We start from the raw sequence: 26,985 nt of genomic DNA on the forward strand, positions 1-26,985 counted from the left end.
CATCCCTCCAAAGGCTGGCCAGATCCTAGAGGAAGGAGTGATAGCCTTGAAATAAGTGAATGACTCTGAGTTCTTGTGAATGAGCCAAACCCACCATAGAGAAATTTGCATTCTTTACGTGTTCCATCAAGGATGTGTGAAGTTCATGGCAGGCATATGGACAGTGAAGATCTTTACTATTTTTCTTAGCCTATTAGCCTTCTATTACACCTCTATCACAACTACTCAATTCTGCATTTGTAGGACAGAAGCAGCCATAGATAATACACAAATTAGTTTATGTCCCAGTAAAACGCCCCTCGACTATAGTTTGCCCATAATTTTTAAAATTTGTTTCATAGTTAAATGGAACATTGCTGAGGGCCATTACCAAGTAGGAATGACACATCGAAATTTCCTTGCCAAGCGTACCCCATGCTGCTTAGAGGACATTCGATGGGACATTGCATGCATGCTTTAATAAGGTGACCTTGCTCAAGGACCAAGGCGGATCCGGGTTTAGAGCTGATCAGGTTTGAGGAAGTAACCGGCTCCTTGAGTTTAAGGCGTTGCCAGTTTAAGATAATGGGTTTTAGGGAAGTTGGAAGTTGAAGATTATTGCTGGGATTAGGGTGTTCCTGCTGCTTGTTCTGGCTGAGATTGAAATGGGATTTGGAGATAGCCTCGTGGAGTAGGTGAATTTTGCGGGAGACGAGAGAACGCGTTTGCCCCTGGACCTGTGTGGAGGCGGTGTGAGAGCTGGAATAAAGAATTGCTGTTTGAACCTACAAAGCTGTGAGTGCCTCGTGATTCTGGTGCCAAGCCGAGACATTGGCCTTGGCAGAACATTTAACAAGTTAGATTATAATGTGCCTCAAACCTAATTTACTTTAAAGGGACAAAATCTTGCAGAATATGTTGCCTCACCACTATGTAATTGAGCTAGAAATCAGTTAGGGGATTAATAAATAAATATCCAAATACTTGGAATTTAAACAATGTGTTTCTAAATAATCCATGAATCAAAGGAGAAATCCAAATAGAAATTCAAGAACATCTTCAACCCAGTGAAAACAAAAAACAGAATATATCAAAATTTTGAGGAGGAAAGTATAACAGTGATTAAACGGAAATGCAGAGCAAGAAGTTCTCCTCCTAGAAATGTAAAAAATCCCCAAATAATTATCTTGGTCAAATAATTATCTTGGTCAATAGTCAGAAAGTTTTTTCTCTAAAGACTTACCGAGCAATGTTTTAGACTTCTAGGCCATATGATTTCTGCCAGACTTTTCAGCCCTGATGTTGTAGTTAGAAAGCAGAGACAGCATTTAAATAAGTGAGTTCTGACTCATTCCAATAGAAATTTATTTACAATTACCTAACCTCTGGGCTACAGTTTGCAGACCTATGATCTGGGCTTTAATTTTAAAAATGAAACAAAACAAAATGAAATAACTAGAAGATGAGAGTATGAATCAAACCCGAAGAAAGAATAAGAAACCAATTAGTAAAAGATAATGAAAACGAACATTAAAACAGAAAGACAATAACAAAAGCTAATTAAAACCAAAGTTTGTTCCTTGAAAAGACTGACAAATTTCTAACAATATAGCTTAAAAAACAAAAGACAGTGCAAACAATTATCAACATGAGCAATTAAAGGGAGAATGTGACCAAGTCCATGAATAAGTGACTACTTTAACTTTGTACTGAAATATTTGGTAATTTATATGAAATGAATAAATATAGAAAGATTCAAATTACCAACAACAACAAAAATGTGTCTATTAAAAAGTAACCACAAAGAAAACTTTTAATTGTGAAAGCTCCACTGATGAATTGTACCAAATATTTAAGGAATAAATGTTAATCAATCGGATATACACCATTTTGCAAATATTCAAGATCAAGTCTTAATTCATTTTGAGACCCTATTGCTATCATATCAAAGACAAAAAAAACCCACAGGACAATATTTATTTTTCCTGTGTATAGAATATTTTTAACAAAATTAATTAAATCAACCAATATATTACAAGAAAAATACATCATAATCAAGTAGAGTTGATGCAAGCATATCTTTTATAGTTAAAAAATAAGGTTTATGAAAACTTTGTCCAAAAATCTTCTCTTACCTGATAAAGTTTATCTATAATGAAAACCTATAGCTATCATCATACCTTAATGATAAAAATATGCTTCTCCAAAGATCATAATTAAGGGAAAGTTTCATTCCATACAGTTTTGTAATGGGAATACTAGCCTGTGTAATAAGGCAAGAAAAAGAAAAAAAATTGTATACTATAGACATATAGTAGTAAAATTCTCTTTAATCACAGCTAGCATGATGATCTGTCTGAAGCCTAAATTTATGATTACTATCTAAAAACCTCTACTAAGTATAATAGATATGTTCAGAAAAATTACAGGCTACATTTGTTAATATGCAAAACTCAACAGCAATTATACATATCAATAATGAAAAATCAGAAAAGTATTTGGGAAAGCATGCAAAATATTTATAAATAAATTTAACAAAATTTTCAAAACTTGTGCAATGAAAATTACAAAATATTTCTGAAATTAACAAATACTCCAAGATATAAAGTTATGCTGTGCTGATGAATCAGAAGTTTCAACATTGTTAAAATATCAGTTCTATATGTAGATTCAGTTATATTCTAATTAAAATTTAAAAACACTGCAATGTTTTTATTTAAAAAAAATTTAAACCTGATTTTTAAATTTGTATGGAAATGTAAAAGATCTAGCTAAAACAATTTGGAAAAGGAGAAATATGGAAAGAATTACATTACCTAACTTTAACAGTGTCAAGTTGTATTAGGCATTAAAGTATGTTATTAATGTAAAAATAGACAAGCAGATTTGTAAAAATAAAAAATCTAGAAAAAGACATGCATTTATGTCCAATTGAATATCAAACATCTATTACAATATCTCCCACATGAGTGGAAGGTGTTATTCCTGTTTTAATTCTAATTGTAATTAGTAGCAAGATAATGTTACAGTTTGTGCTCTTGAGTAAAGGTGCCTGTTTTAATCCTGGATCCACTGCTCACCAGTTAAAAGCTAGCTACAATTTTCTTCATCTACTAAATGAAAGCAATAATAGTGGAAAATACTGCACACACTTGTGTAAGATGAAATGAGTTCACACATAAAATGTCACACATATAAAATGCTTACAAAAAAGAGCAATCATTCATAATGAATTACACAAAATACATGCACACAAGATGTTCAGTTTTCTAAGACTATATAACACTTTGATGAACTAATAATTTAAAAAGAAATATTTGCAAACTTTGACACAATTTCAATGTCTTAAAAATGAAATATAAATTGAAAATGAACAGAAAATATAGACTGCCTTAAAGTTCATCTAAAATTTTTAAAGCTAAGCTATTGAAAATTAATATATAACCTAGAATAATTGAAACAGAATATTTACATAAATGAAATTGTGCCTCTCATCTATATAAGTAACCATTTAATTAGTGTTGGAGGCAAGACTACCACTCTTGTTGATCCAAAGGACTGAACACTATTTATGCATCTTAAGAAATTATATTGTGAGAATTCACATCAGCTAAACTATGGAACCAACCTAGATGCCCTTCAATGGATAAATGGATTAAAAAATGTGGCATATATACACAATGGATTATTACTCAGCACTAAAAAATAACAAGATCATGGCATTTGCAGGGAAATGGATGGCATTAGAGCAGATTATGCTAAGTGAAGTTAGCCAATTCCTAAAAAAACAAATGCCAAGTGTCTTCTCTGATATAAGAGGGGTGATTCAAAGTGGGGTAGGGAGGAAGAGCATGAGAAGAAGATTATCACTAAATAGGGAAGAGAGGTGGAAGGGAAAAGGGGGGAGAAGGGGAATTGCATGGAAGATGGAAGGAGACCCTCATCGTTATACAGAATACATGAGGGCAGGGAAAAAAAGAAGTGTGTCACATTAGATTGGGTAGAGAGAGGTGATGGGAGGGGAGGGTAATGAGGGATAGGAAGGACAGCAGAATAAAACAGACATTATTATTGCTGTGTGTATATATGTGACTGCATGACCAATGTGATTCTGCAACCTGTACACCCAGAAAAATGAGAAATTATACCTTATCTGATTCAAATGTATGTCAAGATCATTGTACTGTCATATGTAACTAATTAAAACAAATAAAGAAATTATATTGTGACAAAGATGAAATAAACATATAGTAATATATTAACTATCAATTGTAACAAATATGAAAATTGAACATAATTTTTATAAATAACTTTTCAATTAAAACAAAGGTATTGGCTTTAGTTTGTGGCCAAATGTGTTATCAATGTTCTTAAGTCAGAAAACATACAATAATATCCTTTGAAGAAATATGCAAACTTGTGTATTATTTTTCTCCTTCTACATTGTAGACATTTGTACTGCTAATTAAATTGGTTTTCAGTATAACTATTGTTTCTTTCTTATTGGTAATTTATTGTTCCTAGTATCCATTTGGCAATGCATTTTTCCAACCTTTTTAATCCTTTCTTCTCAATGGATTATGTAACATGATTTATCATCTGACAAAGACAAATTCCTGCTTTGAACAATATTCAACAATTATCATCTCCTTTGTCCATAATGAAGATCTTGGAACAAATAAGTACTGAATAAAGCTATTCCAAATTCTTAACCACAGATTACTTACTCATTTGTTCATTCATTTAAAAAGTATCTGTTGAGCTTAGCACGGTAGCACATGCCTGTAATCCCAGCAGCTCAGGAGGATGAGGCAGGAGAATCAAAAGTTCAAGCCAACCTCAGCAACTTAAGAGTAACCTGTTTCAAAATTAAAAATAAACATGGCTGAGGATATGGCTCAGTTGTTAAGCAACCCTGGGTTAAATTCCTTGTAACAAAAGACAAAATATAAATAAATATGTTTAATATAAATATTTATTTATATGAATTCATATTTATATAAATATGTATTGATATTAATACCATTTATTTTATTTATATAAATATTTACTTATGTAGATATTTATATAAATAAATAGTAAAAATAGGAGAAAATAGTACATAATACAATCATAAATTTCTACCCTCATACAACATTTGTTTAACTAGATAGATATATGTTTTTATTTAAAGGAAGAGTTGAAAAATACTGTGCTATATTGGTTATAAATAGGAGCAGGACATGAACATTTAGAAAAGTATTATGTTATATTCTCCAGTGATACCTTATACTACTCATTTAATCTCACTGAATTTTAGTATTCCTAACCAAAAAAAAAATGGTGATCATATTGATAATTTTTAAAGATTAAAGAACATGTTAAAAACCATTCAATTAGCACTTTATACTTAATACACAAATAATTAGTTAAAGTTGATATTATTCTACAATGGTTAATTTGAGTTTGGATATAATTACTTTTACATTTATGAAATGTCTCTAAACTCTTTTATAATTTGATTCCAAGAGACTTAATTTCGGACATGGATCCAATATTCAGTATGAACCAGGTATCATCTGCCGAGATAATCTACATTTGGTAGGTTAATGTCTGCCCACTAATGACATTCAGAATCTCTTGGAAGTTGTAATGAGAAATAACGAGTAAACCCACGTAGATTTCACATTCCTGCTGGTGTGAATCAGAAATTGATGATTGCAGTAAATGCGACATTACTTGTTCCTAAATTACGTGAATAGCATAACACCACAATACCACAAAGATGCTCTCTACTCTGAGATTACTTTATCTTGGAAATCCCTTCCACCTGAGCTGCTCCTTATCACTGATATCCAGGGCTGTAAAGAACCTCTTCTCTAACTGATGCTACTATCACTCCTGCCCCTCTGGTGAACAGATATCCCTGAGAAAAGATTGATTATGTCTTTATTTTTCATCAGTCTTTATATTTTAGGTGTGTTCAACTGAAGAGCATATACTTGGATTTTTTTTTTTAAACTCAGAGTCTAAATATAGAGTGATACATTTGGATTTGTTTTCACCACCTGTCTCATGCCTTTTATTTCTTAAGCTGTCCCTATTTAATTTTTTCCTCTGCTTCATATTTTATTTTGTGCTTACATAAAATTATATCCTTCTAACTCAATTTTATCCACTTCTGCTTTAGTAAATTGTATTTGTGTGTGTATTAACCTTGAAATTTTGACATGACTAACTTAAAGATTAAATGTAATCAAGTTATTTTCTCTCCTTCTAAATCCTAAAGTGTTTTAACCTTTCTTAGCTTATATGCTGTTATTAGCCTACCTTTCAATTGTATCCTTTAAAAAATCTCTATAATTTAGAATTATTCATAGCATTACTTTTTCAAGGTAGACAATACTATTATTCGATTTACCTGTATCTAACTTCTTTCTTGACTATTTTTCCTTTCGTCTCATGGCTTCCTTTGGTGTTTGGAGATCCATTATGAGAGATTTTACATCATCCTTTTAGCCAGATTCAAAGAAAATACAGATGTGATTACCTTTAAAATTTTGTTGGTGCAGATTTTTAGATAATGTGGTGTGTGTGTGTGTGTGTGTGTGTGTGTGTGTGTGTGTGTGGTGTGTGTGTGTGGTATAACCCAGATGCAAAGACACAGAAACATTTTATTTATTGCATTTTAATCCTCAACATAGACAAGATTTACCCCTTAAATATTCTCCTATTATGGGCTGAGTGGGACCACATAAACTTTTCTCAATCACAGTTGTAGGCAAGGCGGTTTCTAACCAGACTCTGACCCCTGCACAGATCTAGGACAGTCTCCAGTTTCTGTCCCTCCATTAATTAATTACTGGACTCTTTCTGGAATATGTACAGTCTCTAAGGTGGTCCCACTTTTCTCTAGATCCTACAAAATTGTCTTTTTGCCAGAGCAGTCCTTCATTGACTTCTCTCTAGAAGTTTTATACATATTTTTACATATTCAATATTTCATACCTTCTCTCTAGAACTTTTTACATCTTATGGGCAAGAAAGTTTGAGGATCTTTAACTAGCACTTTTGAAAATCTTAAATATTTAACTGTTTCTCCCTTCCCAAGCTTCCTTAAATTTCTTCAATTGTTTCGCAAGTCCCTTCACTACAAAAACAACATTGGAGGAATCTCTTTACAAGCTAAAAATCAAAATAAAAAAAAGATAGATTTCCCCTCCCCTCCCCCGTGGGGAAGTTCTTTCACTTCCCTGTGACTGAGGAGTCTCTAGGCTTAGGAAGGAAATCTGAAGTAGAAAAAAAAAAAAACCTTTTAATTATAGGTGGTGGCACACACCTGTAATCCCAGCGCTCTGGAGTCTGAGGCAGGAGGATCATGAGTTCAAAGCCAGCATCAGCAAAATCGAGGCACTAAGCAACTCAGTGAGACCTTGTCTCTAAATAAAATACAAAATAGGGCTGGGGATGTGGCTCAGTGGTTGAGTGCCCCTGAGTTCAATCCCCGGTAGTCCCTCCTCGCAAATTGTTAAACATTGGTAGGTTATTTGATAAGATGTATATCCTGGCTTTAACTTCAGTGGGGAGAAAATGATTGATTGATAAGACCTCATAAAAATGTGTATGAATATAAAACTAAACAAGTTCCTTTTCGCATGGAAAGTCCCAAGAAAGAAAATTTGCAGGAATTTCCTTGACCTCACAATAGAGAATGTTAGAGGTGAAAAAAAAAATGTCCATGGGCCCAGAGCCTGAAACAGACATGAAGGACAACCTTGAAACCCACTCTAACATTAACTGTCCTTGACAAGGTCATAAAATACTGCTGAGAGGAAAAATATTCTGAAAGAGTTCTATGTCTTTGACAAGGGCACATGGCAGCAGAAGGCACTCCCCACCAGATGGTCAGAGACCAGGAGGAAGTTAGCCACCTCAGAGGATGCCATTGCCAAGAGATGACAATGCAACAGCCCAGATTTATATCCCTCAGTGGATGCCAACACCGAACAACTGTGGGCCATTGCTTTTATTTAACTCACCTGAAATCATAATGCCACATAATTCCCTCAGTCCACCCTGAAAACATGCACACAGTTCACCACTACCATTGTTTTGATAAGGCCTGTGGAGAAGCAAAGGATATCAGAGTGATTAGTGTGAAATCACAGGTTGTCCATGATTTACTTAGTAATTTATTGCCAGTGTTTGAAATGTCAGCACAAAATACAGTTGCTGCTGAATTAAAGAAAAATAATTACCTATGTACGTGAGTGTATGGTCAGAACAAACCAACTCTGCTTTCTGGTTTTCATGATACAGAGCCATGCTGTTCTCTCAGCCCCACTAATTATTGGTTGATTTGAGGATTCTTGAGTCATTCACAGCTCTGATCAAATGCCATCTTCTCAGACAGTCTCTGCTTTATCTCTCTATAAAGATAGCTTCTCTGTCATTGTCACTTCTCTGCTTATTTTTTTTTTCACTGTAGCCCCTACTAGTATGTGATGCTATAATTTATTCGTTCATGTGCTGTCAGCCTTCTCTGCAGAAATAAAGTCTAAGAATATATGGACTTTGTATTGTTCACTCTTGTATTCCCAGAGTTTAGAAAAAATCCCCGGTAGAGAAAAGGCCTCAAAAAAATAAAATGAATAAATATATAATGTGTGTGTGTGTGTGTGTACATATACATACATACACATATGTGAGTATATATGTCATTTATATTTTTATATAAATAAAAATATAATAAATATATATCACTTATATTTTTATATTGAATATATATTTATTGACTATATGTATAGAAGATGTTTACACATGAAACCTAAACATATGGTATGTATTTTAATAGTGTAGTATCTGTTTGGTATGTGATTTTTCTATTCTATTGCTTACCTTATAGAATTATTCCTGAAAAAGTTATAGGTTATATCCCAATGATCCTAAAGTGAGGAATTTATGACATATTGCAGGAGAGGTAGATTTATATTTTTGGATCTAATATCATGAAAGTGAAGGAAAGGATTGAGGTTACCTTAGACATGAGATTTTCCTACGTATAATTTTACCTAATCTTGACCTTGCCCACTAGACTGTTTGAATAAGACTTGAAGATTTTTCTTTACTGATTAATCCATCCTACTCTCCACGATTCCTGCCCAGAGAATGGAAAAAAGGGAGAACCTCAAATGCATTTGAATTTTAATTCACGCCAAATGATTTTTTTTTATCCCATAGAAATGTGTCCAAGTTAATTATACTTTTAGAATTGTGACACATAATCATCACTAGTCCACACAAGCTCCTTCATTTTTTCTATCTATCTATCTATCTATCTATCTATCTATCTATCTATCTATCTATCTATCATCTATCTCCTCCTTACTCTGCATTCCTATTCCACACTCCTAACTTAGATATAAGTATTTAATGTGCCTTGCCTTATCTCAATTTCCTAAACATGTACACTGATGTTTTTAATAAATGCTTTATAATCAACATGTATAATTTTTTGTTATACATATAAATCCCTCAAATTGTTTTTCATTCAGCTATATGTTAAGATCATATTGCTATCTCCACATGCCAAATACTCTATAATACATTCCATCTTAATTTAACTACAACATTTTGGCTATTTACTTTCTGCAAATAAGAATTTACATTATTAAAACAAGTCACAGAACCAGACTTAAAAACCTAGTATGTCTTCATTAACTACATCATTTAAGGAGGTCTCATTAAGTTCTTATTTTTAGTTCTATTTTTGGCTGAATTTGGTTTACAATACTTTCCAACCAACTGAAATACCTCATTTTCTAATAAATTAGAAGAGTGAGTAGTTATTTTTCATATTGGTGGAAATGCTTAAATTTATGTGTTTATATGTATATGCACTCCAGTCTCTTTTCAAAAGGACAAAATGACCCAGAGAGACTTTCCCCTGCTGTGAAGGACAAAAACTCAAGATAGTGTACTCTGACATAAAGTGCATTGCTTTGCCAATCTCTAAAATGTCACTTGTGGGCAGCCTGCTGGGCTCGGCTCAGAGCCATGGTGCCAAGACTGCTAATAAAAAAGAATAAAGGTTAATGAAGGCATTGGGTTATTTATTATCTTGAATAAAGTTGCCTAGGTTTTATCTGGATGGTTTGTTCAAGGCATAAGGTCTTGCCTTTGATTTTCAACATTGTTTTATTCTTTCCTGCAGGCTTTGAATTTTAATGATTTTGCTAGTATACAGTCTCCTCATATATATATATTAGATATGCAATTATATTGAAAAAATGGAGATATCATAGATGTTGAAATACGATGCCTGACTTCCATGAAAAATAAAATACTAAATCCTTCATGAAACTCACTTTGCAATTCAGTAGGAGAGAAATTTGTGCATTAAGCACTTCTTTTGTTGCTCATGAACAATTTAAAGAAAGTAAATCCCAACATTTAATTTTGGCATAATGACAGAGAAAAACTGACCTTTCACAAAATCAAATCCTGCTTTAGATGCACACATCAGATTTTGATTTAGACACTACAATTTTATTTAAAAGGAAGTCAACTCTGCACTAAAACAGGCCTTTCTGTCAAATGTCTGAATGCAAAATACCAAAAGAAATCTTACTACACAGTGAGGATCTCACCTTAAAGATTTCAAGTTCATTCAGAGTACACAGGGTACTCAGCCCTCCACTGTTGACTCCAAGATAATGAGATGTGTGATGTATACAGAATCATTTAGTTTCACACTCTAATCCAAAATTGGAATTGCCTAAATTTAAAATATACATCATTTGAAACACTATCTTTGAAGTGGTGAAGTCTGTAACTGTTTTATAATCATCTCCAACACCTCAGACTTACTCTCAAATAAGTACTAAATATAGGTCCATCTTTCAAACAACCAGTAGCTATTTCTGCTTTCCCCACCCCATATTGCCATATTAAAATGCAAGATGAACCCTCATGAAAAAAAAAACTATTTTCTATTTTCATTACTTTTCCATCTTTATTCTTTAGACTCTGGATGCTACTAGTTTCTGTATTTGGAGTTTATTCTGATTTCCTAGGTCAATTTTTATTTTGTAATGAGACTCATCATTTATGGTACCATTTAATCTTAATTATCTCCTAGAATCATTCTACTATTGAAATTTTTTAGACTACTCATTTAACAGATATTCCTGGTAGCAAATATATGTGCCAGTCTCTCTTCTAACATTAAGGATAAAATTTCTTTTTCTAGAGCTTTTGTTGTATCAGAAATACTAAAGATCACTTGGAAAATTGACTTGCCTAAACCTTCATAGACTACCTACAGAAAAGCATGTATTTATATGTTAGGGACAATTCTAATGTTCAAACACGTTTTTAGTTAAAATAAACTTAGTTTATGATTGTTGGTGGAGAAAAAATGTTTAGTAGTCCATGGAAACAGATCAGAAAATATGGTACTCATTAGAGATGTGCACAGGCATTCTGGTTCTCCTTCTGAGAAAAACTAAACTTTTCAATCTCCTGGAAAATTAAGAGTAAATACATCTGACTCATACATAACATCCTATGATTCTTGTGGGCCAGTGAAATGTGAATGAAAAAGATGGATTTTATCTGTAGATGAAACTTGTAAAGGTTTCATGATCCTCATTTTGTCCCTGTAATATGTGAGGTGGTGGCTTCCCATCCAGTCTCTCTCAGAATGAGGATTATATGGAGCAAATCTTCCAGCTGACTCATGATGGAGAGATAGCATGTGTGAGCTATAAAGCTTCATGTTATTAAGTCTGTTTTTGAGCTTTAACTAATATGTTAAGGCAAAACTCACCCTTTCTAGCTATACAATTTAATAAGTTTCAACAACTGTTATAGTGAGCTAAAGAACATTTCTATTACTCCAAAAACTGAAGTAATAAAAAATGCCATCCATAACAAATAAATTCTTTTTTTTCCCAATTGGAAAATTTTCCATTTTAATTGATAATACCTACTTTCTGCAAAAGTCAGAAACAAGTCTCTTAAATATTATTTGTGCAAGATATACTGGTACAAAATTCTGGAGCAGATTCTAGAACTATTTTAAAAAAAACTTTTATAACTTTTACCTAATTTTAAGTGACTGATATTTTAAAATATGAAATGACATAGTGTAATAGACCTAAATCTTAAGTAACCCTATTAACTGAATCATTCTCTTGCATTCTCATGTTTTGGTACAATACAGTGGCATATAGCCATCTAATCGCATGAAAAAAATGTTCTGATTTTTTTTAAGTGGAAAAAAAGTAGGTTACAAAACAGTAGATGCAGTATAACCTAATTATGCAAAACACATCTTAATATAAGATCTTACATAGCCATTATTATAGTGATTGACCTCTTTGAAAGTGCTTAGGAATACCGTTTATGGAGGGTGAAATATCACTACAATTCAAGTATGTGTCTACATATGATCTATTAGGGCTCAGAGAAAGAAGTTTTCTAATCCTCACATGGGTGGTACATTAAAACCATCATTTAGTCTTTTTCACATTTAGTTTTGTGACCTTGGCAAATATACTTAATTCCTATAAGCTTTAGCTGCTGCATTTAAAAAATGTTGTTTAACTAACAGAAGCAGATTGGTAATGAAAGTAACATCTCTCTCATAGTGACATTGTGAGCATGAAAAATTAAGTGAAATGGAATAGTGTTTTGCACATTGTGAATGCTCAATAAAACTATTTTTCCAAAAGGAGGTGAAATAAAGTGGTTTGCACAACATTGCTTTGTTGTATTGACAATTTTAATTGGCTGAGAGTCTCCCAAAAGAGTATTTTTTTTTTTCAGGAAGAAAATTAGATTACCTAATAGTTGTTTCACTATGGTGATGTTTTACTACTAATATGTAAGAAACAGAGAAAAGGGAAATGGGACTATATAAGATTGAGTCTTTACCATCCATCCTGAAAAATATAAAAACCTAGAGCTCTCAAATTAAATTGAAATTTAATTTTACTTTTTATTTTGTATTTTATTTTGTAAATAGTTTCCCATCCATTTTGAAAGGTGATGATCCTGCATAGTGTTCTCTGTCTCCAAAATGCATAATTAAAGTATCTAACACAGAGGCTGCTGCTGCTAGAAAATGCGTTGAGTGGCTGAATTTGGTATTAAATGTCATCCAGTGGTGCCTGAAAATCAGCATTGCATGCAGAGGAGCTCATCACAATACTGTTAAATTCATCTCATTATACATATCTAGATGAGTGATAATTTACCTATTTTGACAATAATATCTATGTTGTATTAGCTTCTTTTTAATATGAGGAAAGCACAACATATGGTACATATCAATGTGTTGAATTATTGAATAATAAACAAACAGAAATGAGAAACAAAATACTCTCATTTCTCTTTCAACAAAAAAAACAAAGGAAAACCATTTAAGAATTATGTGACAGCTGATAATCAACCATTGCAACATCTTATGAACAAACTTGTTCTAATTGCGGCAATCGTGTTTGGTTCACTCATTCATTCAAGAAATATTTTAAATAAATATTTTAAACAGTTGCATTACAGGTGGTATAGGCTCCAGAAATAAGTAAAGAATCCTGCAGATTGTTTTTTCTTTCCATAAAACAAACGGTTTGGGGGCTGGGGTTGGAATGTTGGCAAGGTATTCTTCTGCTAAGGCAATACATAAATAAGAACATTTCAAACACTGCAAGTACTCTAAAGATAATTAAAAAATGTTAAAATTGTATGCATTTCCACATGGCACTTGAGCAGAGACACTGGCTGTCTTTGTTTCAGACCACCTGTTCAAGGGGATGTTTGTATGGCAAGCAGCATTAGAAGATAATGTCTTTTTCCAATGAAAAAGGCAGCTATGTTTACCAAGTCTGAAGATAGAGATGATGTCTCTTCAAAGTAAAAGACTCATTTGTTGTTTGTTTTCCATTCTGTATAATACAGGCAATGCCACTCTATGGGACAAATGGTTTTCTATATGTTGTGAAGATTTGAGTTTGAGAAACTTGAAGTTATTTTGCTGCACTGTAAACAGCTACATGTGCAAGAATCACCCAGAATTCCTGTCCATGAACCCTGGGTACCAAGACTTGAGGAACTGACACAAATGTTGTAATAATGTTTAGGGGATAAACATGCCATTCTGAAGGCCTAGAAATTTAGATTGAGAGATAAGGGGAATATCACAAATATGTTCATTAGCATATTGGTTAAATTGCTATTGCTCAGCTACACTTTAGAAAGGATATTATATGTGAATGGAATATTTTTCCCTCACCTTTTGCAAAGAATAGATTTCTAAATTCAACTTTGACCCATATTTAATTATCCATGCAAAATGGAAACATTTGGGGATGTCCAAGACCTCTTTAGGTCTATATATTAAACTACACAGGAGAAAAATTGTAAGATCAATGCTCTGATTGAAGAAGTGGTTGATCCAAGGTTTTTTAAAAACAGAGTTAATGAGATGCAAATGAGACACAATAAACTATATGCATGCTTAAAGTGTACAAGTTGGTAAGTCTGATATATTTATATAAATGAAAAATGATCATTATTTACAATACAAGATAGTGAAAATAATCATTATTTACTGAAGTTTCCTCATCTGCAATTCATCCTCCCTATCTCCTTGGCCTTGTGTATGCAGTCAACTATTGACCTACTGCCTTTAAAGACTGGTTTGCATTTTCTATAATTTTATATAAGGGAAATCATATTATATACATTAATTTTGTGTCTGAATATTGTAACACACCTTAATTATTTTGAAATTCATCCACAGTATTGCAATCATAAAAGCCATTTTTTTATTATTCCTGAGTACTGTTTTATTATGTGGATATGCCATAATTTGTTCTTTTATTCCCCTTTCAGTGAAAAGTTTGGTTTTTTTTCTCTGAACATTCATACATTCTTTTTTTGTGTTTACATATTTTTACTTCTCTCAAGTACCTAGGTGTGGAGGACCGAGTTGTATAGTAGAATATGTAAAGTTTCTTTTTTAATTCCAAATTTATTTCTGCAGTTGTATAATTCTATATCCTCATCAGCAGAGTATGAGATTTCCACTTACTCTATGATGCAGTCTCAATCTTAAATGTTTCCCAAGGTACATATACTAAAGGCTGAATCCCTTGCTTGGTCCATTGGGAGGCAGACAAAATTTTAAATAGTGTGTCTGAGTGGGGGATCTTTCAGTTGTTGGGGGTATGTCCTTGAAGGGCACAGTGGGACCCTGTTCCCTTCCTCTTCCTGTCTTTTGCTTCTGAGCTATGAGTTGAGAGGCTTTGCTCTCCCATATACTCCCTACCAAGATGCGCAGCCTTGCCACAGATTCAAAAGCAATGTCCCAACCAAACATGGATTGAAACCTCTAACCTGTGAGCCAAAGAAAGTATTGTCTTTTAAAAAGTTGATTATCTCAGGTGTATGTTGCAGTAATTAAAAGATAACTAAGATGATTCATTTTGACCAACACTTGAAATAGCTGGTCATTTAATTTTAGCCCATATCATTGCATTTCTTTCCACATATAATTGTCATTCCCTAAAAGCTAGCAATATTGAGCATCTTTCCAGATACTTATTTGCAACAGTGTACCTTCTTTGGTGTAGAGTGTGTTCTAATAATTTTGCTCCCTGTTTAGTTTACTTTATTGCTATCGAGATTTAGATGTTTTGTGTTCATTTCATCACAACTTAGCAAGGATTTGTGTTGATAAAAATTAAGATCAAGTTAGGGCACTCAATCAATGCTTATGAGAGGAGGATGTACAGGAGGGTTATCAGCTGTCATTGCCCTGTGTAATTGATACATCCAACTCAACTTCAGTGCTCTGCAATTTGTGAAATTCCAGAGACTGCGTGAGCTGTAGTAGTTGGAATCATTCCTTATACTATGAGAAATAAGTTACTAATTCCCACAATCAAGACACTATCAGAAAAGTAAGTTCCTACAGGTAGGAATTTGGGGGGGTTGGTGAAATCATATTTCACCTCATCCAAATATCTTGTTGAGCTAGTTAACAAAGTCACCACAAACAAAAGTGAATCTTGAATGAGAGGATTTCTGGGAACAGACTTTAAAATATTCTTAAAGGTCATAGTGTTGTGGTATAAACTAATCAATAAAATCAATAAGAGTGTAAGTTATAGGTTATAGATTAGTAAAAATATAGATTAGAGATATAAGATTTTTATAAATGAAATAAGACAGTTATAAAACAGGAATTGTAATAGACAGACCTAAGACTCCATTTTGTTGCCTTCTATAAAAAAAGAAAATTGTTGCATGACCCATTTCTAAGAACAGAAATAAAAACTGTCTTTTTTTTTTAATTGTTTTTCTGTACTTTGTACCCCACAGAATGAACCCAACCCAGAATATGGTGGTGGTCATGGTGAGCTACATCCTGGATTTGAGTACATTTATGGGTCACATGACTTTGAAATAGATTATCAGCTCCCCCTCAGCTTAAAGTCAGGATATAGTTGTCTAACACTTGTTCAGACCAAAGATGCGGGTAAGCTAACTGGGTTATTAACTTCTGTAACTTGCTTGCTTGCATGATTGAGAAAAGCCCCTGAGTTGTGGTGTTTATCCTTAAATTCCCAAGACATAGGCCAGGAAATTGCTGTTCTCCCACAGAGCATCAGTCTCTATGGGTGGGTAATAGTCCCTGGCCAGGGAAATAAAGCTCTCTTTTGTTTGAATTCAGAGTTAAAATGTTTTCTGAGGTGGCTCCCCATGACAGTATCTCAGGTGGTTCTGCCTGGTCCTTTTTATCTTTTTGGTCAGTTGATACTAGACAGGTTGGAAAGTAAAATACATGTAGACTAGTCTTTGGTCGAAATTGAATGGCATTAAATATCTCTCAGGTGTCCATCTACCAATTTGCCTGATACAAATTCTTATTATAGCCTATTTAAAAGAAAATGACTAGTTTGTTGTGAGAGTACCCTTCCATGGAAGGCATCAGATGGTTCTGAGGCCAGAAATACAATCACACTAGAAAAAGATTGGGTCAGAATGAGAAGGAAAGCCCAGGAAAATTTGTTTATACCACAGAAGTGGTAAATTCAAAACCAGCCTATGGGCGTGGGAAAAATAGCATAAATGAGCAGGTTGTTTCACAGTTGTTGGACCACCACAGAGCCCTCCAGGGGCATCCATCTCCATCACTATGTGCTCTCAACCTTATGATTTTCTCCTGAAGCAAAGCATTTTGTCCATCTTGCTAAAATTTAAGACCAAACTCATAAGAAAAAAAAGTGCTTAACTATTAATAAGTAAAATGCTAATTTAACAAAGAGGGCAGCTGTAATATAAAACACTAGGTACAAGTAAGAATGTATAAAAAGCAATCTGTGTGCATGACTATCCTAGTGTAAATTTGTAAAAACACTTTGAGAAAAAAAAACCTGCTGCATCTAATAAATACAAATGTTGCAGCATTTAAAAATCTAGCGTTTTTACTCCTAGGTATGCTGCCTACAAAAACTCTCATGTATGTTCATCAGAAAATATGGATGAGAATGTTCATAATGACATTATTTGCAAACAAAACATCTATAAAACAATATTTAGGATAATGGTTATTTCTGCGAGAGAGAGAGAGAGAGAGAGAGAGAGAGAGAGAGAGAGAGAGAAAGAGAGAATGGAGCATGTGATTGTGAGAAATACACACCAGGTTTCAGGGCTGCCAGCAATTTTGTTTTCCTATAGTAGTATGTTGAACAAATAGAAAAACGTTTCATTTAAAATATTGCAGAACACACATATAGTCTGTGTGTCTTTTCAATATACTACAAAACTATGTTTAAGGTATTTCAAATGTTTTAAAAATGGAATGATATATGTAGCTGGTACAAACTGAATGCTTATTTCAGAGCGTGCTCATCTGTTGTAAAATCATAAATAATCTTTATATGTAGCACTTGCTTAGGTAAATGCTCCCAAATGTTGATATAAATCATTTGATGAAACTTTTATCTCACTTCAAGAGACTAAAATGAAACCTAGCCTAGTTACTGGAAGGCAGACATAGACCCCGGAAGAAGCCATTCAAGCTACTGCAAATTAGATCCATTCCTGCCTTGCTCTCCTAGGACTCTCGCCACTAATGGTTTGTCTGTGTAGCTATGATATTAGTAGCTACTTAAACACTAAAATTTAAATTACTTTTTAAAAATGGGTAAAATGAAAGTTTTAAAGATGAGAGACAAAGCCAGAATTTCTGCAATTTCTAGTTGTCTGTAATAAAAGAGATTAAACAAAAAAAGACTATGTCAAATATGAGCTGGACTCTTGTTTCCCCATCTTAGAAACCCATGGCATCACAGTGAGGATTTCTTTTCTTCAAACTAAACAAGACATTGCAAAACATGGGAAGTTGTTCATCCAAATTGTATGTTCCTATAGTTAATCCAAACAACAACAACAACAAAAACAAAGAAGAAGAAGAACTGAGACCAGCAGGACAGAAGGAAAAACAGGTGTCAGTGTAGCACTGGTAGAATCCAGAGAGGCTCCCACCCAGAATGGGGAAATGCTATCAGCAGAGGAAGAGTGAAGTGAGGAGTCATTGAGAAGTCCAAGAAAAGAATTCCTGGAAACTCCTGAAGAAGCACTTAGAATTGAAATCACGAGCACTACCAACATACTTAATTAGAAGTAGTTTATAAATAGGTACTAATATGAACTACAGTACTCAGACAAATGATTGGTAGCTAGAACTCTTGGAGGAAAAGGCATCAATGGATCTAATATAGGGTAGCCTAGTGGCCTCCTTCTACAGTCTATGGCAATCCAAAATTAACTTCTGTTAAGTACTAAAAAGATGGCTAAAATAAAGAATTTTGGTTGTGGGTGGTGGCATTTTTATAAATCTCCAAAAATCTTCTAAAATAATGGAGAGAGAACCCTACAGCATAGAGAAAGAGAAATCTGGAAATAATGTTTCTTTAAGATTAGACCAATGTGCATCTCTGAATCCTAGTATGTATGATTGGAGACAACCACCACAACAGTGGTTATGTGTAAGTGAACAGAGGGAAGGGAAGGGGGCTCCTAGTTGTTCTGAGCTGGAACCCAGCTAAAAAGTGTTTAGCAATCCTCACAAGGTCTCCCCACTTGGAGTGAAGGACTGGGTGTGAAATATTATCTGGAACTTTATCGCTATTAAAGTACTCAACAAAATGGCAGTTGAGAGAGAGAGAGAGAGAGAGAGAGAGAGAGAGAGACAGAGAGAGAGAGAGAGACTGTGAGTAAAACACAAATTGATTAAGGAATATAATTTAATTTGACTGAAAATGAAGAAAAGTTCCTGATACTATTTAAGGGCAAGATTGCAGAAAGCAGTGGCAGAAATACTTGGTTTTACTATTTTGGATTGAATTCAACTGGAAGTAGACCTTTGAAACAAGGTTTCAAAGGACATGACAACCAAGAACCTTTGAAACAAGGTTCATTCAGCATACTGGATATTTATTAAGGAGTGCCTTTGGGATCACCACCTGTGAAAGGGATAGAAATAAAAGGAAGTAAATAGGATTGGGCATAAAGGAGTCATCAAACTGCTATGAAATGACAGACACCCTCCTACCCAGCCAGGTAGCACTAGAGCCATAATAGAATTTTATGAGTCCTTTGGTTAACTTGGTTGTGGATCACTTCAAGAAGGGGAGCAAATTGGGGTGAAGGGGTTCTCTGTAGCTGAGCTAATATCTGATGAGATTGATAGTGCAAAGCTTCCCCATGACCCAACTCCAGCAACCATTCCCACAGTATTATCATCACACTCCAATGAGGTAGGTAGCCCTGGGTCAAAAAATGACAAATGTTTTTTGGTCCAATCATCTAAAAATATAATAAAATTCATCCATTCAGACTGAGGAATAAAAAAAGGATTACATTTAAACTCACTCCAAGATACTATAGGAATAAAACACAACAATGGGAATTCTATAGAAAATGAAGACACATTAGAAAATATGCCACAATTCGGGGAAACATGTAAACTACTATTTCTAATGGGAGTAAACAGAAATTACGAAAGGGTTTTTTTTTGTCTTGATATGTATGCATAGAAGAATATTAAATGATGATTACACTATTGATGTCTTTTTTGGAGAAATAATTCTCCAGAATAAACATTAACATATTAAGTTAATCATCTAATTGGGTTCTATATAAAAATATGAATAGTAATTTATGTTTTGTTTTTATTACTTCTTAGGAATTTCACAATGATGAAGAGGATTATAAATCAAATTTGGTTGTGGATATTTTACCCACCACAAATTCTGCTGTGAATTTACTCATTACTAGTATTTCTCTCAGGTTTTTTTTTTCCTCAGATCAGATTTTGCTGATCTAAATATTTTAAGAAAATTGAATTTTTCAATAAGCTTTCATTACATTCTGCATTTTAAGCTCCTGTGCTATTTTGGGTTTTGTTTGTTCTGTGAAATCTAACTTTACTAAGATCAATTTTTTTCAGGTTTCTGTTATGCCAATGAGATGTATTTCTTCACTTAGCTTTTCATCCATAATAAATTATACTCATGCCTGGTCATGAAGTCACCAGAGTTAAAATGGTTGTATCAAGATTTTCTGCTTTATAACTATTTCTACTTCAGTCTTTGTGGATAGTGAAACATGCTCACACCCTAACTGCTTTTGCAAAGATTTGAATCCAAGTGTGTTTGATGTCCAGGTTTATACTTTTTCTCCAGTATGCTAATGTCTCTGACATTAGTAAACTCAAATAGATAATTTTGCCTCGCAATGTATTGTCTAAATGAAATGAGGCTATGTATGTAAAATTTTTATAATCAGTAAATATATGTATTATGTATTTATGTAAATATTCCTCATTTTTATTAGTTTAATCTGAATATTTATATATCCCCCAAATTAACAGGTTGAAGTCTAATAATAAATGTGATGGTATTATCTGGTAGAGCCCTGGGGAAGTGATTAGTGCCCTTATAAAACAGGTCACTATTTTAATCAGATTTTTTTCCACTGTAACCAAAAGACCTGACCAGAGCTATTTTAGAGGAGGAAAAGTCTGTTTGGTACTGGCGGTTTCAGAGGTCTTGGTCCATAGATGGTCAACTCCATTGCCCTAGTCATGAGGTGAGGCACAACATCATGGCAAAAAAATGTAGCTGAGGAATGTGGTTCAGGGCATGACAACCAAGAAGCAGAAAGAGACTGCTCCTCTCATCAAAGATAAAATATAAACCCCCATATCATGGCCCCAGTAACCCACCTCCTAGCCACACCCTACCTGTCTACAGTTACCACCTAGTTAATCCCACTCCGGGTATTAATGCACTGATGAAGTTAAGGCTTTCACAACCCAATTACTTCACCTCTAAACATTCTTGCGTTGTCTCACACAAGAGTGTTTAGGGGACACCTCTTATTTAAACCTTAAGAGTTACGGGAAGATGCCTTGCTCCTTCCACCATGGGAGGACACAGTGAGATATTGCCATCAGTGAGCCAAAAGTGGGTCTTCACCAGGCAACTGGATCCAACAGAGCATTGATCTTGGACTTTGCAGACTTCAGAACTGTGAATAGACCTGGTCAAGAAGTCACCAGAGTTAAAATGGTTGTATCAAGATTTTCTGCTTTACAACTATTTCTATTTCAGTTTTTGTGGACAGTGAAACATGCTCACACCCTAACTGCTTTTGCAAAGATTTGAATCCAGGTGTGTTTGATGACCTGGTTTATACTTTTTCTATAGAACTATATAGACCATCTAGTTTATGTAGTAGCATAAAAGTCCACCAAAAAATATTTTTTTTCTATTTGAACTTGTTAGATACACTCATTTTTGGGGCTAGAACTATAGCTCAGTGGACAGCATTTTCCTAGCATGTGTTGAAGCTTGGAGTTCAGTCCCCAGCATCACAACACACACACACACACACACACACACACACACACACACACACACACACAAATATCCTTTTGTAGCTCAATGAGATTATTTGGCCTCTTTATGAGTTGGCTAAAATAAAATATATTCCATAAGGCTTGACTATGAGCACCCTCACAAAAACTTCTGTGTTAATGCAAGATTATGCAGAGGTGAACCGATTGATTAAATTACAGTTCTCATAATTCAATCCATCCTAGTTTGAATGAAATGACTGGGTGGTAAATGTAGGCAGGAGGGGCATGTCTGGAGGAAATGTGTTACTGGGGCTGTGCTCTGGAAGGGTTCATATTCCCTGCTAACATTCCATCTCTTTCTCTTTCCTGGATGCCATGAGAGGAACAGTGTTTTGTTGCCATGCCATTTCACCATGATGCTCTGTCTCACCTTGATCCCAGAGCAATGGAGTTGGCCCACCGTGGGCTAAAAATCTCTTAAAATGAACTTTTCCTCCTCTAAGTTGTTATTGTCGGGTATTTTTGTTACACCAATAAAATGCTGACAAACACACTATTTATATACTCATCTCATTTGCTTTTTAGTATTCATCTTGATTTGTGTTATGAATGAGTTCCTTTCTGCTTATTACATTTATTGACTTAGGAGTCATCTCATCCTCTTGAATAATGAATATTTTCTCATTTGAGATGTTCTTAATCAAAGCTTACATTTAGCCATTTGCATGTTACAAATACAAATGGACAGTACTATTGCTAAACAGTTTTTGTAATTACTTTTTTATTCTTTTCCTTCTACAAAGCATTTGATGTGCTGTAGAAAAGAAAAACAGAGTTGAATTCAAATTGTGTAAATAAGAGTAGATTGGTATTTCTGAAGTAGTAAACAGATTTAAATGACATACACAGCATGATGTCATTCATCCTGTGAAAACTAGAAAACTGAATAAAATATATGCAATAACTGTTTTCAGATACTGGAAAGAAGCCAGCAGAGGTCTCTGATAATAGAATTGGGTAAAAATATGGTGGAACCAATGATGTTCCAGGTTTTCTTCCCATCAAGATTTACATGGCTGGGAAAGGAATGCAAGAAAAGTAAGTTACCTTAGCAAGTTAAGAGCCAGAGAACTATCTTATATTTGATAAAGGGGCTAAAAGCATGCAATGGAGGAAGGATAGCATCTTCAACAAATGGTGCTGGGAAAACTGGAAATCCATATGCAACAAAATGAAACTGAATCCCCTTCTCTCACCATGCACAAAAGTTAACTCAAAATGGATCAAGAAGCTTGATATCAAATCAGAGACTCTGCGGCTGATAGAAGAAAAAGTTGACTCCGATCTACATATTGTGGGGCCGGTCTCCAAATTCCATAATAGGACACCCATAGCACAAGAGTTAATAACAAGAATCAACAAATGGGACTTACTTAAACTAAAAAGTTTTTTTCTCAGCAAGAGAAACAATAAGAGAGGTAAATAGGGAGCCTACATCCTGGGAACAAATTTTTACTCCTCACACTTCAGATAGAGACCTAATATCCAGAGTATACAAAGAACTCAAAAAATTAGACAATAAGATAACAAATAACCCAATCAACAAATGGGCCAAGGACCTGAACAGACACTTCTCAGAGGAGGACATTCAATCAATCAATAAGTACATGAAAAAATGCTCACCATCTCTAGCAGTCAGAGAAATGCAAATCAAAACCACCCTAAGATACCATCTCACTCCAGTAAGATTGGCAGCCATTATGAAGTCAAACAACAAGTGCTGGCGAGGATGTGGGGAAAAGGGTACTCTTATACATTGCTGGTGGGACTGCAAATTGGTGCGGCCAATTTGGAAAGCAGTATGGAGATTCCTGGGAAAGCTGGGAATGGAACAACAATTTGACCCAGCTATTGCCCTTCTCAGACTATTCCCTGAAGACCTTAAAAGAGCATACTATAGGGGTACTGCTACATCAATGTACATAGCAACACAATTCACAATACCTAGACTGTGGAATCAACCTAGATGCCCTCCAATAGATGAATGGATAAAAAATATGTGGCATCTATACACAATGGAATATTACTCTGCACTAAAAATGACAAAATCATGGAATTTGCAGGGAAATGGATGGCACTAGAGCAGATTATGCTAAGTGAAGCTAGCCAATCCCTAAAAAAAACAAATGTCAAATGTCATCTTTGATATAAGGAGAGCACCTAAGAACAGAATAGGGAGGAAGAGTATGAGAAGAAGATCACCATTAAACTGGGACGAGAGTGGGGAGGGAAAGAGAGAGAGAGAAGGGAAATTGCATGGTACAGGAAGGAGACCCTCATTGTTATACAAAATTACATATAAGAGGAAGTGAGGGGAAAGGGGGAAAAAACAAGAGAGAGAAATGAATTACAGTAGATGGGGTAGAGAGAGAAGATGGGAGGGAATGGGAGGGGAGGGGAGGGGAGGGGGGATAGTAGAGGATAGGAAGGGCAGCAGAATACAACAGACACGCGTATGGCAGTATGTAAAAAAGTGGATGTGTAACCGATGTGAATCTGCAATATGTATACAGGGTAAAAATGAGAGTTCATAATCTGCTTCAATCAAATGTATGAAATACGATATGTCAAGAGCTTTGTAATGTTTTGAACAACTAATAAAAAAAAAAAGAGCCAGAGAACAAAGTCCAGGAATGGTTAGGGAGGTGGTAGTACGGGGTTATAAAGGAAGTTATATTATAGTGGGGGAAGCTTCAAACATCTGTAGGATTCCCTTGAGTCTTTTCTGATTTCTAAGTTATGCACATGTAAGATAAAACATCAATGACCCGTGATCAACACATTGAACAACTACCAAGGGCTCACACGTGCCCTGGTGGCATTCAAACTTGGACAAACCTTTGGGGAGACTTGTTGAATACCCAAGGTATCATCTGAGAACTCAAAATGGACAGAATAGGAATCTTAACCATTTCAAGATGAATTACCAATCTTGGAATACATTTTAAAATAAACTGCAAAGCACAAGCTAATCTGTTGCTTGACAGAAACAAGAGGCAACACACGTAAAGGAAGAAAACAATATCCAACCACTCAAGGACAAAAACTTACGTTGTTCGTGCTTAGCCAGGAGGCAGGAAATTGGAATGCAAAACCAGGAATCAATAACAGAGTCATAATAACACTCTGAATAACAGAGGTGATAGAATTGGCAGACAGGAACTTCAAAACAACTAACATAAGTATGCCAAAATGTTTGAGGATGTAAAGGCAAACAAAAACATAAACAGGTGAGAACTGTAAGATATAAAATAACCATTTGGAACTTAAAGAAATGAAAAGTATAATAAAGAAAAGAACACTAGATGTAATTAATAATGGATAAGACATCAGAGCATACAAGAAAACATCTGTAAATTTGAAACTCTATTAAAATGAATGACCTAAAGACTAAGACAAAAGAACAATCTCAATAGGACATTAGTAAGTTGTCACTTATAGGAACATTTGGATTTCCAGAAAGTAGAAAAAAATATATATATTTGAAAAAATGTTGAAACTAATGAAAATCATGAACTAATTGATCCAAGAAAATTATTAAATTGCAAGTAGGATGAAATAGAAGAAAACCACAATAAGACAAATCATAATCAAACTATGCAAAAAGAATTATGAAAACACCATAAAAGAATCTAGACAAGAACATAAAATATGTATGCTGATAAGGTTGGACTCGATGATCGTCCTGAGAGACTATAAGGCTGGAGTCAGCGGAACATTAAATGTGTTAAAAGACAGAAAAAAACTTTAATAATGAAAATGAACAAACATGTTTTTATAAAAGATAAAAGGGGAGAGGAATTGTCACCAACACACTTGTATTACAAGAAATAGTAGACATCTCTTCAGATTGAAGGAAAATGAAATCAGATTGAATTTACAAAAGAATATAAAGAGCTCCATAAATGGGAATTATGTGAGCAAATACACAGCAGTCTTCTCTCTCTTTTAAAATGTTATTTGAAAGAAAATTAAGTGTTTAAAACAAAAATAATAGCAATTACTTTAGGGTTTACAAAATATGTAGAAGTAAAATGTAGGACATCAACCCACAGCATGTAAGCAGCACACTCCTGCAATCACATTTTGAAATGTTCAGTTATACATCAACACATATAAAATTATCTAAATATAGGATTTCGTAATTTAAATATGCAGTTTCCCATATCATAGACCAGCTTTTAAATGATAAAACAAGGAAGTACAGCAATTAAATCAATAATACAGATGAAATGGATAGTGAACAAATAAATAATTCAAAAAGAAAGGAGAAAACAGATAAAAGGAAAGAAATAATGGGAGAAATAGCAAGATGATAAATTTAAACTGAATCATACCAACAAGTATATTAAATTTGTATTTTTTATTTAGATATGACACTTCTCAGATGATGATATACAATCAACAAATACATGAAAAAACGTTCATCATCACTAGTAATTAGAGAAATGCAAATCAAAACCACTCTACGATTTCCTCTCACTTCAGTCAGAATGGCAGTTATTATGTAGACAAACAACAATAAGTGTTGGTAAGGATGTGGGGGAAAAGGCACACTCATACACAGCTGGTGGAACTGCAAACTGGTGCAGCCAGTATGGAAAGCAGTATGGAGATTTCTTGGAAAATTGGGAATGAAACCACCATTTGACCCAGGTATCCCTCTCCTTGGTCTATACCCAAAGGTCTTAAATACATCATACTACAGGGACACAGCCACATCACTGTTCATAGCAGCACAATTCACAATAACTAAATTGTGGAACCAACCTAGATGCCCTTCATAAATGAATGGATTTTAAAAAAAAATGTGGCATATATACACAATGGAATATTACTCAGCAATAAAAGAGAATAAAATCATGGCAATTGCAGGTAAATGGATGGAGTTAGAGAAGGTAATGCTAAGTGAAGTTAGGCAATCCCAAATAACTAAATGCTGAAATTTTTCTTTGATATAAGGAGGCTGATTCATAGTGGGATAGGGAGAGGGAGCATGGGAGAAATAGACGAACTCTAGATAGGGCAGA

The sequence above is a fragment of the Ictidomys tridecemlineatus genome, chromosome 3 (genome assembly GCF_052094955.1).
Source record: "Ictidomys tridecemlineatus isolate mIctTri1 chromosome 3, mIctTri1.hap1, whole genome shotgun sequence".
In the NCBI taxonomy this organism is placed as follows: Eukaryota; Metazoa; Chordata; class Mammalia; order Rodentia; family Sciuridae; genus Ictidomys; species Ictidomys tridecemlineatus.